We start from the raw sequence: 19,529 nt of genomic DNA on the forward strand, positions 1-19,529 counted from the left end.
GGGATATTTGATTTTTCCCCTTAGGCCTCAATGGGCTCCCAAATGCCCCTCACAGATTCTTCAATTAAAGTATTTTCAACTTACTGAATCAAAAGACAGTTTTAATTCTGTGAGCTGAATCTGCACATTAAAAAGCAGGTTCACAGATAGATTCTTTCTAGTTTTTATGTGGGGACATTCTGATTTTCCTCACAGGCCTAAATGGGCTCCAAAATATTTCTTGGCAGATTCTCCAGAAAGAGTGGTTCCAACCTGCTGAATGAAGAGAAAGTTTTAACCCTGTTAGATGGATCCACGCAACACAAAGCACTTGCACAGATAGCTTCTTTCTAGTTTTTATCTGGGGATATTCTGTTTTTACCCATAAGCCTCAATGGGTTCCCAAATGTTCCTTTGCAGATTCTTAAATAAGAGTGTTTCCAACCATCAGGATTAAAAGAAAGGCTTATCTTGGTGAGATGAATCCACACATCACAAAGTAGTTTCACAGATAGATTATTTCTAGATATTATCTGAGGATATTTAGTTTCTCCCCATAGGCTTCTATGGGCTCCCAAATGTTTTTTCACAGATTCTACAAAAAGAGTGTTTCCAACCTACTGAATCAAAAGAAAGGTTTAACTCTGTGAGATGAATTCACACATCACCAAGTGGTTTCACAGATATTTCTATTTTTAATCTGGGGATATACTATTTTTCCCAATAGTCCTCAATGTGATCCCAAATATCTCTTCACAGATCTGCCATAAAGAGTGTTTCCAACCTACTGAATGAAAAGAAAGCTTTAACTCTGTGTGATAAATCCACACATCACCAAGCATTTTCTCAGATAGGTTCTTTCTAGTTTTTATCTTGGGATATTCCGTTTTTCTCCATAAGCCTCAATGGGTTCTGAAATGTGCTTTTGGAGATTCTATAAAATAGTGTCTATAATCTGCTGAAACAAAAGAATGGTTGAACTCTGTGAGATGAATCCACACATCACAAAGCAGTTTCACAGATAGCTTATTTCTACTTATTATTCAAGGATATTTGGTTTATCATGATAAGCCTCAAAAAGCACCCAGATGTCCCTTCGCAGATTTTACAATAAGAGTGTTTCCAAACTGTTGAATTAAAAGAAATATATATCTCTGTGAGAAGACTGTACATCACAAAGCAATTTTAGGGATAGCTTTTCCTAGTTTTTATCTGGGGATATTCAGTTTTTCTTCAGAGGCTTCAAGGGGCTCCCAAATGTCTCTTTGCAGAGTCTCTGAAAAGAGGTTTTCCAATTTGCTGAATCAAGAGAAAGTTTTTCCTCTGTGAGATGAATCCACACATCACAAAGCAGTTTCAGATAGCTTCTTTCTAGTTTGTATCTGTGGATTTTTGATTTTTTTCACATAGGCCTCCATTGGCTCCAAAATGTCCCTTCACAGATTCTCCAAAAAGGGAGCTTTAACTTGCTCAATCAAAAGAAAGTTTTAACTCCGTGAGTTGAATCAACACATCAAAAACCAGTCACAGACAGTTTCTTTCTACTTTTATCTGGAGATATTCAGCTTTTTCTCATAGACCTCATGAGCTCAAGAATGTCTTTTTGAACATTCTACAAAAAGAGTTTTTTCAACATGACGAATCAAAAGAAAGGTTGAACTCTGTGAGATGAGTCCAAACATCACAAATCACTTTCACAGGTAGCTTCTTTCTAATTTTTATCTGGGTATAACTGTTTTTTTTTTTTTTTTTCCATAGGCCTGAATGGACTCCCAAATCTCTCTTCACAGATTCTATAAAAAAAGTGTTTTCAACCTCCTGAATCCAAAGAAAGTTTTATCTCTGTGAGATAAATCCACACATCACAAAGCAATTTAAAGGATGTTTTCTTTCTAGTTTTTATCTGGGGATATTCATTTTTCCCCATAGTCCTCAATGGGCTCCTAAATGTCCCTTCATAAGTTCTCCAAAAAGAGTGTTTCCAACTGGCTGAATCAAAATAAGTTTTAAGTCCGTGAGTTGAAGCTACACATCAAAAACCACTTCCACTAATACCTTCTTTCTAGTTTTGTCTTGGGATATACAGATTTTCTCCATAGGCCTCAAAGGTCTCCCAGATATCCATTTGCAGATTCTGCAGTGAATCAAGAGAAAGGTTTAACTCTGCAAGATGAATCTACGTATCACAAAGCAGTTTTACAGATAGCTTCTTTCTAGTTTTTATCTGGGGTATTTTCTTTTTCACCAAAGACCACAATGTGCTACCAAATGTCCTTTCATAGATTCTACAAAAGCAGTGTTTCCAAACTGCTAAGTCAAAATATAGGTTTAACTCTATGAGATGAATCCACACATCCCAAAACTGTTTCACAGATAGTTTCTTTCTAGTTTGTATCTGTGGATATTTATTTCTCCCCATAGGCCTCAATGGGCTCCCAAATGTCCCTTCGCAGATTCTCCCAAAAGTATGTTTCCAACCTGCTGAATCAAAAGAAAATTTTAACTTGGTGAGTTGAATCAATGCAGTAAACATGAGTTTTACGAATAGCTTCATTCTAGTTTTATCTGGCATATGTGCTTTCTTCATATAGGCTTCAATGGGCTCCAAAATGTCCATTCGTAGATTCTACAGCAAGAGTTGTTTTAACCTGCAGAGAAAAAAAAAAAAAAAAGATTTAACCCGGTGAGATGAATCCACACATCACAAAACTGTTTTCTCAGATAGCCTTTTTCTAGTTTGTATCTGGGGATATTTGGTTTCGTCTTAAAGGCCCCAATGGGTTTCCAAATGTCATTTTGCAGATTCTATAAAAAGAGTGATTCCAAATTGCTGAATAAAAGAAAGGTTTACCTTTTTGAGATGAATCCACATATCACAAAGAAGTTTGACAGATAGCTTCTTACTAGTATTTATAATTGGATATTCAGTTTTTCCCCATAAGCCTCAATGGGCTCCCAAATGGTAGAGGACTACGTGCTCGCAAATGAGACGTTCCCAATAAGTCCTGCTTTTGCAAACGAAGCAGGGCGTTCCTGATAAGTCCTGCTCTTGCAAACGAAGCAGGGCGTTCCTTCCCTGCAAACAGGGAGGACAAAGGAGCCAGCTGCTAACAGCTGACCCTGGGGGCTTGTTTATGTGTAAACACCTTGAAAATACAGAAAGTCAGGGAAAGGTCAGAAAAACAACAATGCGTCTTGTGACTGGCAACATTCCACAAATGACTGTACAAAATAAAGCAGAGTGCGCCATTCGAGGCAGCCACCACTTTTGTCTTGTCTTGTGTTGTCTTGTGTGTTCATTCCTTTGTTTAGGAAACACGTGGACCCCAACACAAATGTCCTTCACAGATTCTACAAAAAGAGTGTTTCCAACCTGCTGAATTGAAAGAAAGGTTGAAATCCGTGAGATGAGTCCATACATCACAAAGTAGTTTCACGAATAGCTTCTTCCTATTTTTTTCCTGCAGATATTCAGTTTTTCTCCATGGGCCTCAAGGGGCTTCCCAATGTCTCTTTGCAGATTCTCTAAAAAGAGTGTTTCCAACCAGCTGAATCAAGAAAAACTTTTACCTCTGTGCAATGAATCCACAGATTGCAGTGCAATGAATCCACAGATTGCAGTGCAACTTCATGGATAACTTATATCTAGTTTTTATCTGGGGATATTCGGTTTTTCTCCATAAGCATCAATGAGCTCCCAAATGTCCCTTCACAGAGTCTCCATAAAGAGTGTTTACAACCAGCTAAATCAAAAGAAAGGTTTAACTCTGAGATGAATCCACACCTCAAAAATCAGTTTCACTGATAGCTTCTTTCTAGTTTTTATCTGGGATAATAGGTGTTTACTTACAGTCCTCAGGGGGCTCTCAAATATCCCTTCATAGATTCTACAAAAAGAGTGTTCCATCCTGCTGGATCAAAGCAAAGTTTTAACTCTGTACAATGAATCCACAAATCACAAAGCAGTTTCCCAGATAGTTAGTTTCTAGTTTTTATTTGGGAGTATTCTGTTTTTTCACATAGACTTAAGTGGGCTCCCATATGTCACTTTGCAGATTCTCCAAAAAGAGTGCTTCCAACTTGCATAATCAAAGGAATATTAAAATTCTCTGAGATGAATCCACACATCACAAAGCAGTTTCACAGATTTCTTCTTTGTATTTTTATTTGGGGATATTCAATTTTTCCCCATTGTTCTCAAGAGGCTCCCTAATATCATTTCACAGATTCTCCAAAAAGAGTGTTTCCAACAAACTGCATCAAAAGAGAAGTTTAACTCTATGGGTTGAATTCAACTATCAAAAACCAGTTTCACTTATTGCTACCTCGTAGTTTTTTTCTGCGGATATTCTGTTTTTTTCCTTGGCCTCAATGGACTCCCAAATGTCCTTTCATAGATGATCAAAAAAGAGTGTTTCCAACTATCTGAATCAAAAGAAAGGTTTACTTCTATGAGATTAATCCACACACAACAAAGTAGTTTCACCAACACCTTCTTTCTAGTTTTTATTGTGGATATTCAATTTTTCCCCATAGGCCTCACTAGGCTCCCAAATATCTTTTCACAGTTTTTCCAAAAGGAGTGTTGTCCACCTGCTGAATCAAACAAGAGCGTTACCTCTGTGAGATGAATCCACATATCACAAAGCAGTTTCACGGACAATTTTTTTTCTACTTTGTATCTGTGGATTTTCAGTTTTTCCCCATAGGCCTTCTTGGCTCCGAAATGTCCCTAATTACATTCTCCACAAAGTATTTTCAACCAGCTGAATTAAAAGAAAGGTTTAACACCATAAGTTGAACTGACACATCAAAAACCAGTTTCATGGATAGCTTATTTTTCATTTTATCTGGGGATATTTGGCTTTTTCTCATAGGTCTCAATGAGCTCCAAAATGTCCCTGCAGATTCTACAAAAAGAGTTTTTTTAACCAGCTGAAACAAGAGAAAGCTTTAACACTGTGAGACGAATCCACATATCACAAAGCATTTTCTCAGATAGGTTTTCCTGGTTTATTTCAGGGGATATTCAGTTTTGTACCACAGGCCTCAATTGGCTCCCAAATGTCCTTTTGGATATTCTACAAAGGGGCAAAAAAAAAAAAAAAAAAAAAAAAAAAATGTGTTCCAACCTGCTGAATCAAAAGAAAGATTTACTTCTGTGAGATGAGTGCACACATCACAAGGCAGTTTCATGGAAAACTTCTTTCTAGTTTTTATCTGGGGATATTCAGTTTTTACTTACAGACCTCAATGGACTAAAAAATGTGCCTTCACGGATTTTACAAAAAGAGAGTTTCCATCTTGCTGGATCCAAACAGTGGTTTATCTGTGTGAGATGAATCCACACATCACTAAGCAGTTTTAGAGTTAGTTTCTTTCTGGTTTTTATCTGAGGATATTCTGTTTTACCCCATAGGCCTCAATGGGCTTTCAAATGTACCCTCGCAGATCCTTCAGTTAGAGTGCTTCCAAACTGCTGAATCAAAAGAAAGGTTTAACTTTGTGAAATGAATCCACACATCACAAAGTAGTTTCAAAGATAGCTTCTTTCTCGTTTTTATCTGGGGATATTCGATTTACCCCCATAGGCCTCCGTGTGCTCTCAAATGGATTCTACAAAAAGAGTGTTTGCAACATGCTGAATGAAAAGAATGGTTAAGCTTCATGACATGAAACTACACGTCACAGTATAGTTTCACAGATAGCTTCTTTCTAGTATTTACCTGAGGATATTCAGTTTTTCCCTTAAACCACAATGGGCTTCCAAATGTCCCTTTGCAGATTCTCCAAAACCAGTGTTTTCAACCTGCTGAATCAAGAGAAAGGATTAACTCTGTGAGATGAACCCACATATCACAAAGCAGTTTCAGAGATAGCTTCCGTTTAGTTTTTATCTAGAGATATTGGGTTTTTTTGCCATAGGCCTCAATGGGATCCTAAATGCCCCTTTGTAGATTCTCCAAAAAGAGTGTGATGTAAATCCAGACATCACAAAGCTGTTTCATGCATAGATTATTACTAGTTTTTATCTGGGGCTATTCTTTTTTTCACCATAGACTTAAATGGGTTCCAAAATGTCACTTTGCAGATTCTACAAAAAACAGTGTGTCCAACCTGCTGAATCAATAGAAAAGTATAACTCCATGTGTTCAATCCTCATGTCAGAAAGCAGTTTCAAAGATAGCATCTTGTTATTTTTTATCAGTGGATTTTTTTCACCATATATCTCAATTTGCCCCAAATGTCCCTTCGCAGATTCTACAAAAAAGCCTTTCCACCATGCTGAATCAAAAGAAAGGTTTAACTTTGTGAGTTGAGTACACATATCAAAAAGCAATTTCACAGATAGCTTGCTTCTACTTTCTAACTGGAGATATTTGGTTTTTCATCATGGGCCTCAAGGGGCTTCCAAATATCCCTTCACAAATTCTACCAGAAGAGTATTTCCAAGCTGCTGAAACAAAACAGATGTTTACCATTGTGAGGTCAATTCACAATCACAAAGCAGTTTTACAGATAATTTTTTCCAGTTTTTGTCTAGGGATATTCCGTTTTTCACTATAGGCCTTAAAGACCTCTGAAATGTCCCTTCGCAGATTCTACCGGAAGAGTGTTTCCAACCTGTTGAATCCAAACAAATGTTTAACTCTGTGAGATGAATCCACACATCACAAAGTAGTTTCACAGATACCTTCTTTTCAGTTTTCATCTGAGGATGCTCGATTTTTCAGTATAAGCCTCAGTGGGCTCCAAAATATACCTTAGCAGATTCTGCCAGAATAGTGTGTCAAACCTGCTGATTTAAAAGAAAGGTGTAAGTCTGTGAGATGGATCCACAAATCGCAAAGCACTCTCAGAGTTACTTTCTTTCTAGTTTTTATCTGGGAAAATTCGGTTGTTTTTCATTATAGGCTGCAATGGGCTCTGAAACGTTTCTTGGTTGATTCTACAAAAAGAGTGTTTCCTACCTGCTGAATCAATAGAAAGGTTTAACTCTGTGAGATGAATCCACACATTGCAAAGCAGTTTCAGATAGCGTCTTTCTAGTTTCTATCTTGGAATGTTCAGTTTTTTGCCACAGGCATCAACATGCTCCCAAATGTGCCTTCGCAGATTCTATGAGAAGAGTGTTTCCAACCTGCTGAATCAAAACAAAGTGTTAACTATGTGAGATGAATCCACACATTACAAAGCAGTTTCACAGATATCTTCTTTGTGGTTTTTATCTGGGCATATTCTGTTTTTCACCATAAACCTCAATGCACTCCCAAATGTATGTGTGCAGATTCTACAAGAAGAGTGTTCCCAACCTGCTTAAAGAAAAGAAAATTTTAACACTTGGAGAAAAATCCACGCATCACAAAACAGTTTCATAAATAGCTTCTTTCTAGTTTTCATCTGAAGATATTCAGTTTGTCATTATAGGCCTCAATGGGCTCTGAAATGTCTCTTGCCCAATTCTACCAGAAGAGTTTCCAAGCTTTAACTCTCTGAGATGAATCGACTTATCACCAAACAATTCCACAGAGAGATTCTCTGTCATTTTTATCTGGGAATATGTGGTTTTTCACCCAAGGTGCAATGTTCTCCAAAATGTCCTTTTGCAGATTCTGCAAGAGGAGTGTCTCCAACCTGCTAAGTCAAAACAAACATTTAACTCTGTGAGATGAATCCACACATCACAAAGCAGTTTAACAGATAGCTTCTTCTTAGTTTTTATCTGGTGATATTCTGTTTTTCACCATAGACCTCATGGGCTCCCCAGTGTCCCTTTGCAGATTGTACAAATATAGTGATTCCAAGTTGCAGAATGAAAAAAGGAATTTAACAACGTGAGTTGAATCCACACATCCCAAAGCAGTTTCACAGATAGCTTCTTTTTAGTTTTTATTCTGGAATATTCAGTTTTTCACCATAGACCTCAAAGGGCTTTCAAATTTATCTTAGCGATACTACAAGGAGAGTGTTTCCAGTCTTCTGAATGAAAAGAAAGATTTAGCTCTTTGTGATGAATCCACACATCACAAAGCAGTTTTACAGATAACTTCTTTCTAGTTTTAATCTGGGGATATTAGGTTTTTCACCATAGGCCTCAATGGGCTCCCGAATGTTTCTTTGCATATTCTACAGGAACAGTGTTTACAGCCTACTGAATCAAAATAAATGTTCAAATGTGGGAGATGAATCCACATATCACAAAAAAGTTTCGCAGGTAGATTGTTTCTAATTTTTATTTAAGCATATTCAGTTTTTCAACAGAGGAGTCAATGTGCTCCCAAACGTCCCTTCACAGGTTGTACAAGAAGAATGTTTACAATCGGCTGAATCAAAACAAAGCTTTAAATTTGTGACATGAATCCACACATCATCACAAAGCAGTTTCACAGATATCTCTTATTTATCTGAAGATATTTTGTTTTTCATCATAAATTCAATGGACTCACAAGTGTATTCTCACAGAATCTACAAGAAGAGTGTTTCCAACTTGCTGAATCTAAAGAAAGGTTTAACTTTGTGACATAAATCCATACATCAAAAAGCCACTTCACAGATGGCATTTTTTTATTTTACTTTAAATTCTAGGGTACATGTGCACAAGGTGCAGGTTTGTTACATATGTATACATGTGCCATGTTGGTGTGCTGCACCCATTAACTTGTCTTTCACATTAGGTCTATCTCCTAATGCTATCCATCCCCGATCTTCCCACCCCATGACAGTCCCTGGTGTATGATGTTCCCCTTCCTGTGTCCAAGTGTTCTCATTGTTCTGTTCCCACCTATGAGTGAGAACGTGCGGAGTTTGGTTTTCTGTTCTTGTGAGAGTTTGCTAAGAATGATGGTTTCCAGCTTCATCCACGTCCCTACAAAGGACATGAACTCATCCTTTCATATGGCTGCAGAGTACTTCATGGTGTATAAGTGCCACATTTTCTTAATCAAGTCTGTCATTGGTGGACATCTGGGTTGATTCCAAGTCTTTGCTATTGTGAATAGTGCTGCAATAAACATACGTGTGCATGTATCTTTACAGCAGCATGATTTATAATCCTTTGGTTATATACTTAGTAAGGGGATGGCTTGGTCAGACAGTATTTCTAGTTCTAGGTCCTTGAGGAATCGCCACACTGTCTTCTACAATGATTGAACTGGTTTACAGTACCTTTCTCCACATCCTCTCCAGCACCTGTTGTTTCTGGACTTTTTAATGATAGCCATTCTAACAGGTGTGAGATGGTATCTCATTGTGGTTTTGATTTGTATCTCTCGGATGACCAGTGATGATGAGCATTTTTTCATGTCTCTTGGCTGCATAAATGTCTTCCATTGAGAAGTGTCTGTTCATATCCTTTGCCCACTTTTGGATGGTGTTTTTTTTTTTTCTTGTACATTTGTTTGAGTTATTTGTAGATTCTGGATATTAGCGCTTTGTCAGATGAGTAGATTGCAAAAATTTTCTCCCATTCTGTAGGTTGTCTGTTCACTCTGATGGTAGTTTCTTTTGTTTTCCAGAAGTTTTTTATTTAATTAGATCCCATTTGTCAATTTTAGCTTTTGTTTCCATTGCTTTTGGTGTTTTAGACATGAAGTCCTTGCCCATGCCTATGTCCTGAATGGTACTGCCTAGGTTTTCTTCTAGGGTTTTTATGATTTTAGGGCTAACATTTCAGTCTCTAGTGCATCTTGAATTAATTTTTGTATAAGGTGAAAGGAAGGGATCCAGTTTCAGTTTTCTGCGTATGGCTAGTCAGTTTTCCCAGTACCATTTGTTAAATAGGGAATCCTTTCCCTGTTTCTTGCTTTTGACAGGTTTGTCAAAGATCAGATAGCTGTAGATGTGTGGTATTATTTCTGCAGACTCTGTTCTGTTCCATTGGTCTTTATCTCTGTTTTGGTACCAGTACCATGCTGTTTTGGTTACTGTAGCCTTGTAGTATAATTCAAAGTCAGGTAGAATGATGCTTCCAGCTATTTTCTTTTGGCTTAGGATTGTCTTGGCAATGCAGGCTCTTTTTTGGTTTCATAGGAACTTTAAAGCAGTTTTCTCCAATTCTGTGAAGAAAGTCATTGGTAGCTTAATGGGGATGCCATTGAATCTATAAATTACCTTGGAGAGTATGACCATTTTCACAATATTGATTCTTCCTATTCATGAGCATGGAATGTTCTTCCATTTGTTTGTGTCCTCTTTCATTTCATTGGGCAGTGGTTTGTAGTTCTCCTTGAAGAGGTCCCTCACATCCCTTGTTAGTTGGATTCCTAGGTATTTTATTCTCTTTGAAGCTATTGTGAATGGAAATTCACGCGTGGTTTGGCTCTCTGTTTGTCTGTTATTGGTGTATAAGAATGCTTGTGATTTCTGCACATCGATTTTTTATCCTGAGACATTGCTAAAGTTACTTATAAACTTAAGGAGATTTTGGGCTGAGACGATGGGGTTTTCTAAATATACAATCATGTCATCCGCAAACAGGGACAATTTGACTTCTTCTTTTCCTAATTGAATACCCTTTATTTCTTTCTCCTGCCTGATTGCCTTGGCCAGAACTTCCAACATTATGTTGAATAGGAGTGGTGAGAGAGGGCATCCTTGTCTTGTGCCAGTTTTCAAAGGGAATGCTTCCAGTTTTTGCCCATTCGGTATGATATTTGCTGTAGGTTTGTCATAGATAGCTCTTATTTTTTTGAGATACAATACCAAATTTATTGAGAGTTTTTAGCATGAAGGGCTGCTGAATTTTGTCAAAGACCTTTTCTTCATCTGTTGAGAAAATCATGTGGTTTTTGTCTTTGGTTCTGTTTATATGATGGATTACATTTATTGATTTGTGTATGTTGAACCAGCCTTGCATCCCAGGGATGAAGCCCACTTGATCATGTTGAATAAGCTTTTTGATGTGCTGCTGGATTCAGTTTGCCAGTATTTTATTGAGGATTTTTGCCTGATCTTCGTCAGTGATATTGGTCTAAAATTCCCTTTTTTTGTTGTGTCTGTGCCAGACTTTGGTATCAGGATGATGTTGACCTCATAAAATGAGTTAGGGAGGATTCCCTCTTTTTCTGTTGATGGAACAGTTTCAGAAGGAATGGTACCAGCTCCTCCTTGTACCTCTGGTAGAATTCGACTGTGTGTCCCTCTGATCCTGGACTTTTTCTAGTTGGTACACTATTAATTATTGCTTCAATTTCAGAGCCTGTTGTTGGTCTATTCAGGGATTCCACTTCTTCCTGGTTTAGTCTTGGGAGAGTGTATGTATCCAGGAATTTATCCATTTCTTCTAGATTGTCTAGTTTATTTGCGTAGAGGTGTTTATAGCATTCTCTGATGGTAGTTTGTATTTCTGTGAGGTCAGTGGTGATATCCACTTTATCATTTTTTATTGTGTCTATTTGATTCTTCTCTCTTTTCTTCTTTATTAGTCTTGCAAGCGGTCTATCAATTTTGTTGATCTTTTCAAAAAAATCAGCTCCTGGATTCACTGATTTTTTGAAGGGTTTTTTGAGTCTCCATCACCTTCAGTTCTGCTCTGATCTTTGTTATTTCTTGCCTTTTGCTAGCTTTTGAATGTGTTTGCTCTTGAATCTCTAGTTCTTTCAATTGTGATGTTAGGGTGTCAATTTTATATATTTCCTGCTTTCTCTTCTGGGCATTTAGTGCTATAAATTTCCTTCTACACACCGCTTTGAATATGTCACAGAGATTCTGGTATGTTGTATCTTTTGTCTCATGTGGTCAGTTTTGGATTAAGTGCGATGTGGTGATGAGAAGAATGTATATTCTGTTGATATGGGGTGGAGAATTCTGTAGATGTCTGTCAGGTCTGTTTGGTGCAGAGCTGAGTTCAATTCCTGGATGTCCCTGTTAACTTTCTGCCTTATTGATCTGTCTAATGTTGACAGTGAGGTGTTAAAGTCTTCCATTATTATTGTGTTGGAGTCTAAGTCTCTTTGTAAGTCTCTAAGGACTTGCTTTATGAATCCGGGTGCTCTTGTATTGGGTGCATATATATTTAGGATAGTTAGCTCTTCTTGTTGAATTGATCCCTTTATCATTATGTAACGGCCTTATTTGTCTCTTTGGATATTTGCTGGTTTAAAGTTTGTTTTATCAGAGACTAGGATTGCAACCTCTACCTTTTTTTTTTGTTTTCCATTTGCTTGGTAGATCTTTCTCCATCCCTTTGTTTTGAGCATATGTGTGTCTCTGCATGTGAGATGGGTCTCCTGAATACAGCACACTGATGGGTCTTCCATCTTTATCCAGTTTACCAGTCTGTGTCTTTTAATTGGAGCATTTAGCCCATTTACATTTAAGGTTAATAATGTTATGTGTGAATTTGATCCTGTCATTATGATGTTAACTGGTTATTTTGCTCATTAGTTGATACAGTTTCTTCCTAGCATTGATGGTCTTTACATTTTGGCATGTTTTTGCAGTGGCTGGTACCGGTTGTTCCTTTCCATGGTAGTGCTTCCTTCAGGAGCTCTTGTAGTGCAGGCCTGCTGATGACAAAATCTCTCAGCTTTTGCTTGTCTGTAAAGGATTTTATTTCTCGTTCACTTATGAAACTTAGTTTGGTTGGATAGGCAATTCTGGGTTAAAAATTCTTTTCTTTAAAAATGTTGAATATTGGCCCTCATTCTCTTCTGACTTGTAGTTTCTGCCTAGAGATCCGCTGTTAGTCTGATGGAGTTCCCTTTGTGGGTAACCTGACCTTTGTCTCTTGCTGCCCTTAATATTTTTTCCTTCATTTCAACATTGGTGAATCTGACAATTATGTGTCTTGGAGTTGCTCTTCTTGAGGAGTATCTTTGTGACATTCTCTGTATTTCCTGAATTTGAATGTTGGCCTGCCTTGCTAGACTGGGGACGTTCTCCTGGATAATATCCTGCAGAGTGTTTTCCAACTTGGTTCCATTCTTCCCGTCACTTTCAGGTACACCAATCAGATGAAGATTTGGTCTTTTCACGTAGACCCGTATTTCTTGGAGTCTTTGTTCGTTTCTTTTTACTTTTTTTTCTCTAACCTTCTCTTCTCGCTTCATTCATTCATTTGATGCTAAATCACTGACACTCTTTCTTCCAGTTGATCGAATCAGTTATTGAAGCTTGTGCATTTTTCACATAGCTCTCGTGCCTTGGTTTTCAGCTCTATTAGGTCATTTAAGGACTTCTCTACATTGATAATTCTAGTTAGCCGTTCATCTAATTTTTTATCAAGGTTTTTAGCTTCTTTGCAATGGGTTCAAACTTTCTCCTTTAGTTAGGAGAAGCTTGATCATCTGAAGCCTTCTTCTCTCATCTCATCAAAGTCATTCTCTGTCCAGCTTCGTTCTGTTGCTGGTGAGGAGCTGTGTTCCTTTGGAGGGGGAGAGGCACTCTGATTTTTAGAATTTTCAGCTTTTCTGCTCTGTTTTTTCCCCCATATTTGTGGTTTTATCTACATTTGGTCTTTGATGATGGTGACTTAACAGATGGGATTTTGGTGTGAATGTCCTTTCTTTTTGTTAGTTTTCCTTCTGTCGGGACCCTCAGCTGCAAGTCTGTTGGAGTTTGCTGGAGGCCCACTGCAGATCTTGTTTGTCTGGGTATCAGCAGCAGAGGCTGCAGACGAGTGAATATTGCTGAACAGCAAATGTTACTGCCTGATCGTTCCTCTGGAAGCTTCATCTCACAGGGTTACCCAGCTGTGTGAGGTGTCAGTCTGCCCCTCCTGGGGTATGCCTCCCATTTAGGCTACTTAGGGGTCAGGGACCCACTTGAGGAGGCAGTCTGTCTGTTCTCAGATCTCAAACTCCATGCTGGGGGAACCACTCCTCCCTTCAAAGCTGTCAGACAGGGGTATTTAAATCTGCAGAGGTTTCTGCTGCCTTTTGGTTGGCTATGCCCTATCCCCAGAGGTGGAGTCTACAGAGACAGGTAGACCTCCTTGACTTGTGGTGGGCTCCACCCAGTTTGAGTTTCCTGTATGCTCTGCTTACCTATTCAAGCCTCAGCTGTGGTGGGTGCCCATCCCCCAGCTTCACTGACACGTTGCAGTTAGATCTCAGACTGCTGTGCTAGCAATGAGGGAGGGGGAGTCCCCTTGTGTGTAGGACTCTCCACTCCAAGTGCTGGATATAATCTCCTGGTGTGTCATTTGCTAAGACCCTTGGAAAGGTACTATCTGTGAAACCACTTTGTGATGTGTGCGTTCAACTCGCAGAGAAAAACCTTTCTTTTGATTCAGTAGGTTGGAAACCTCTCACTCGGTGGGCTGAACCCAGAGTCCTGCACCCACTGTCTGACATACCCCAGTGAGATGAACCTGATATCTCAGTTGGAAATGCAGAAATCACCCATTTTCTAGTTGCTCATGCTGGGAGCTCTTTAGCCTAGAGCTGTTCCTATTTGGCCATCTTGGAACTTCCCCCCCACAGATAGCATTTTTCTTTTGTTTGTTTGTTTGTTTTGGGGGGGTTATTGGGTTTTTCATTATCAACCTCAATAGGCTACCAAATGTCCCATCTCAGATTCTACAAAGAGAGAGTTTCTAACCTGATGAATAAAAAGAAAGGTTGAACTCTGTGAGTTGAATCCACACATCACAAAATAGTATCACCAATAGATTCTTTCTAGTTTTTATTGAGAGATATTTGGTTTTTCCACAGAGGTCTCAAAGCACTCTCAAATATCCCTTTGCAGAGTCTTTTGGAAGAGTGTTTAACTCTGGGACATAAATCTACACATCACAAAGCAGTTTCACAGGTAGCTTCTTTCTTTTTTTCTATCAAAGGTATTTTGTTTTTCACTGAAGGCCTCAAAGGGCTCCCAAATGTCCCTCTGCAGAATCTGGAAGAAGAGTGTTTCCAACTTGCTGAATCAAAACAAACATTTATATTTGTGAGTTGAATCCATACATCATGAAGTAGTTTCATAGATAGTTTCTTTCTCGTTTTATTTTTGTTTGTTTGTTTTCTGGGGATATTTGGTTCTTCATCATAGGCCTCCATGGGATCCCAAATGTCCCTTCGCAGGAATGAAAAGAAAAGTGCTTCCAACCTGCTGAATCAAAGGAAGGTTTAACTCTGTGAGATGAATCCACACATCATGAATGTGTTTCACAGATAGCTTCTTTCTAGTTGTTACTTTGGGTTATTTTGTTTTTCACCCTAGGTACAATGCGCTCCCAAATATCCCTTCATAGATTGTAAAAGAAGAGAGTTTCCAACCTGCTGAATCAAAACAAAGGTTTATCTTTGTGAGATGAGTCCACACATCACAAAGCAGTTTCACAGATAGCTTCTTTCTAGCTTGTATTTGGGGATATTCTGTTTATCACCATAGGACTCAAAGGGCTACTAAATGTCCCTTCACGGATTCTACAAGAAGATTATTTCCAGCATTTTAAATCAAAAGAAAGGTTTAACTCCAAGTGTTGAATCCACACATCACAAAGCAATTTCACATATAGTCTCTTTCTAGTTTTTATCTAGGGAGATGCAGTTTTTCTCCCCAGGTGCAATGTGCTCCCAATATCCCTTCACAGATTCTAAAACAGGAGGGTTTTCAACCTGCTTAATCCAAAAACAGGATTAATTCCGTGAGAAGAATCCACACATCACACACAAAGTAGTTTCACTGGTAGATTTTTTTCTTTTTTTTATGTGGCAATATTCCATTTCAATTATATGATTCAAATGACTCCCCAGTGTTTCTTCACAGATTCTACAAATAGAGTGTTTCTAACCTGCCAAATAAAAACAAAGGTTTAAATCTGTGAGTTGAGTTCACACATCACAAGGCAGTTTCACAGATAGCTTCTTTCTAGTTTTAATCTAGGAATATTCGGTTTTTCAGCATAGAACTCAAAAAGCTTTCAAATGTTTCTTTGCAGATTCTACCAGAAAAGTGTTTCCAACCTGTTGAATCAAAAGAAATGTTTAACTGTGTGAGATAAGCCCACACATCACAAGTGATTTCACCGAGAGCTTCTTTCTAGTTTTTGTGTGGGGATATTCAGTGTTTCATTATTTGCCAAAATGGGAATATCTCTTGGCAGATTCTACAAATAGAGTGTTTCTAACCTGCTGAATAGAAAGAAAGGTTTAACTCTGTGAGTTGAATTCGCACATCACAAAAGAGTTTCACAGATAACTTCTTTCTAGTTTTTTCTCTAGGGATATTCAGTTTTTCACCATAGGAATCAAAGGGCTCCTAAATGTCCATTTGCAGATTCTACCAGAAGTGTTTACAATCAGCTGAATAAAAGGAAAGGTTTAAAAATGTGGTTGGAATCCACACATCACAAAACAGTTTCACAAATAGCTTTCTCCTAGTTTTTATATACGTATATTGTGTTTATTACCCTTGGCCTCAAAGAGCTGCCAAATGTTTCTTTCTCAGATTCTACCAGAAGAGAGTTTCCAACCTGCTGAATCAAAAGAAAGGTTCAACTCTGTAAGATGAGCCCACACATTACAAAGAAGTTTCACAGATAGCTTCTTTCTAGTTTTTATCTGGGGATATTCTATTTTTCACCATGGACCTCAACTTGCCAAAAAGTGTCCCTTTGCGGATTTACAAAAAGAGTGATTCCAACCTGCTGAATCAAAAGAAAGGTATAACTCAGTGAGTTGAATCCACACATCACAAAGCAATTTCACAGATAGCTTATTCCTAATGTTTTGGGGGGTTATTCTGTTTCTCACCTTAGGCCTCAATTAACTCAAAAATGTCCCTCCATAGATTTTACAAGAAGAGTGTTTTCACCTGAATAAAAACTAAGGTTTACTTTGTGAGGTTAATCCACACATCACAACGCAGTTTCACAGAGAGCTTATTTCTAACTTTTATCTGTTGATATTCTGCTTTTTACTGTAAACCTCTAAGGGCTCCCAAATGTCCCCTCACAGATTCTAAAAGAAGAGTGTTTCCAACATGCTGAATAAAAGGAAAAATATCTGGGGATATTCAGTTTCTCATCCCAGGTCTCAACTGGCTCCCAAATGTCCCTTCATAGACCAAAAGAGTGTTTCAAACCTGATCAATCAAAGCAAAGCTTTAAATTTGTGAGATTAATCCACACTTCGCAAAGAAGTTTCACAGAGGACTTCTATCCAGTTTTAATCCAGGAATATTCAGTTTTTCACCACAGGCCTCAATGGGCTCACAAATGTTTCTAATGCAGATACAACAAGAAGAGTGTTTCAAACCTGCTGAAACAAAATAAAGTTTCAACTCTGCGAGCTGAATCAAAACATCACAAAGCGTTTTACAGATACCTTGTTTCTACTTTTTATCTGAAGATATTCTCTTTTTCACCATAGGTCTCAATTGGCTCTCAAATATTCCTTAGAAGATTCTACATGACGTTTGTTTCCAATATGTTAAATTGAAAGACCAACTTAACTAGATGATATGAATCCACATATCAGAGAGTAATTTCACAGGTCGCTTCTTTCCAGTTTTTACCTGGGGATATTTGGTTTTTCACCACAGTCCTCAAAGGGCTCCCAAATGTCCCTTCACAGATTCTACAAGAAGTTTGTTTCCGACCTGCTAAATCAAAATGAAGTTTTAAATCTGTGTGTTAAATTCACACATCACAAAGCAGTTTCACAGATAGCCTCTTTCTACATTTTATCTGGTGACACTCAGTTTTTCACACTAGCCAAAATGTACTCCCAAATATCCCTTCCAAGATTCTACGAGACGAGTGGTTTCACCCTGCTGAATAAAAATACAGTTTAATTCTGTGAGATGAATCCACACATCACAAAGTAGTTTAACAGATAGCTTCTGTCTAATTTTTATGTGAGGATATTCCATTTTTCATTATACAACTAAATGGGCTCCAAAATGCCTCTTCACAGACTCTACAAATAGAGTGCTTCTAATCTGATAAATAAAAAGAAAGATTTAAATCTATGAGATGGATACACACATCACAAAACAGTTCCACAGATAACTTCTTTTTAGTTTTTATCTAGGAATATTCTGTTTTTCACAAAAGTCCTCAGAAACTTCCCAAAAGTTTGTTCACAGATTCTACCAGAAAAGTGTTTCCAACCTGCTGAAGAAAAGAAAGGTTTAACTGTGTGAGATAAATCCACACATCACAAGCAGTTTCACAGATAGCTTCTTTTTCTGGTTTTTATGTGGGGATATTTGGTGTTTCATTATGGGCCTCAATAGGATCCCAAATGTCTCCTCATAGATTCTACAAATAGAATGTTTCTAACCTGCTGAATAAATAGAAATATTTAACTCTGTGTGTTGAGTTCACACATCACAAAGCAGTTTCACAGATAGCCTCTTTCTCATTTTTATCTGGGAATATACTTTTTTTCACCACAGTCCACAATGGGCTCCCAAATGTCCCTTTGCAGATTCTAAGAAAAATGTGCTTCCAACCTGCTGAATCAAAATAAAGGGTGAATCTGTGAGAGGAATCCACACATCACAAAGCCTTTTCACAGATAGTTTCTTTCTAGTTTTTATCTAAGGATATTCGGTTCTTCACCATAGGCCATAATGCGCTCTTAAATATCCCTTCGCATATTCTACAAGAAAAGTATTTCCAACCTGAATCAAAAGAAAGGTTTAACTCTGTGAGATTAATCCACACATCACAAAGCCGTTTCACATATACCTTTTTTCTAGTTTTTATCTGAGAACGTTTTCTTTTTCCTTGTAAGTGTAAGTGGGTTACCAAGTGTCCCTTCACAAATATTTCACAATGAGTGTTTGCACGTTGCTGAATCAAAGGAAAAGTTTGACTCTGTGTGATGAACGCAGACATTGGAAATTTGCTTCACAGAAAACTTCTTTCCATCTTTTATCTGGGGATATTTGATTTTCTGCTATTGACCTCAATGGGCTCCAAATTTCTTGAAGATTTTACAAAAAGATTGTTTCCAGCTTGCTAAATCAAAAGGAAGGTTTGACTCTGTAAGAGAAATCCACATATCACAAAATCATTTCACAGATACCTTCTAGAAAGTTTTTTATCTGGGAATATTCCTTTTTTCACCATAGGCCACAATAGGCTCCCAAATGTCCCCTTGCAGATTCTAAAGAGTGTTTCCAAACTCCTAATCAAAATAAAGGGTAAACCTGTGAGAGGAATCCAAACATCACAAAGAAGTTTCGCAGATAGCTTCTTTCTAGTTTTCTTCTAAGGAAATTGGTTTTTCACCATAGAATTAATGAGCTACTTAATGTCCCATCACAGATTCTACAAGAAGAGGGTTTCCAACATGCCAAATCAAAAGAAAGATTTAATTTCATTAGATGAATCCACACATCACAATGCAGTTTCACAGATAGTTTCTTTTCACTTTTTATCTGGGGATATTCTGTTTTTCACCACAGGCCTCAACGTACTCCCAAATGTCCCTTTGCAGTATCTACAAGAAAAGTGTTTCCATCCTGCTGAATCAAATGAAAGTTTTATCTCTGAGAGAAGAATTCACACATAAGAAAACAGTTTCAAAGATAACTTCTTTCTAGTTTTTATTTCGGGATATTCTGTTTTTCACTGGAGACCCCAAAGGGTATCAGAC

Source organism: Macaca thibetana, chromosome 9 (assembly GCF_024542745.1).
Source record: "Macaca thibetana thibetana isolate TM-01 chromosome 9, ASM2454274v1, whole genome shotgun sequence".
NCBI lineage: Eukaryota > Metazoa > Chordata > Mammalia > Primates > Cercopithecidae > Macaca > Macaca thibetana.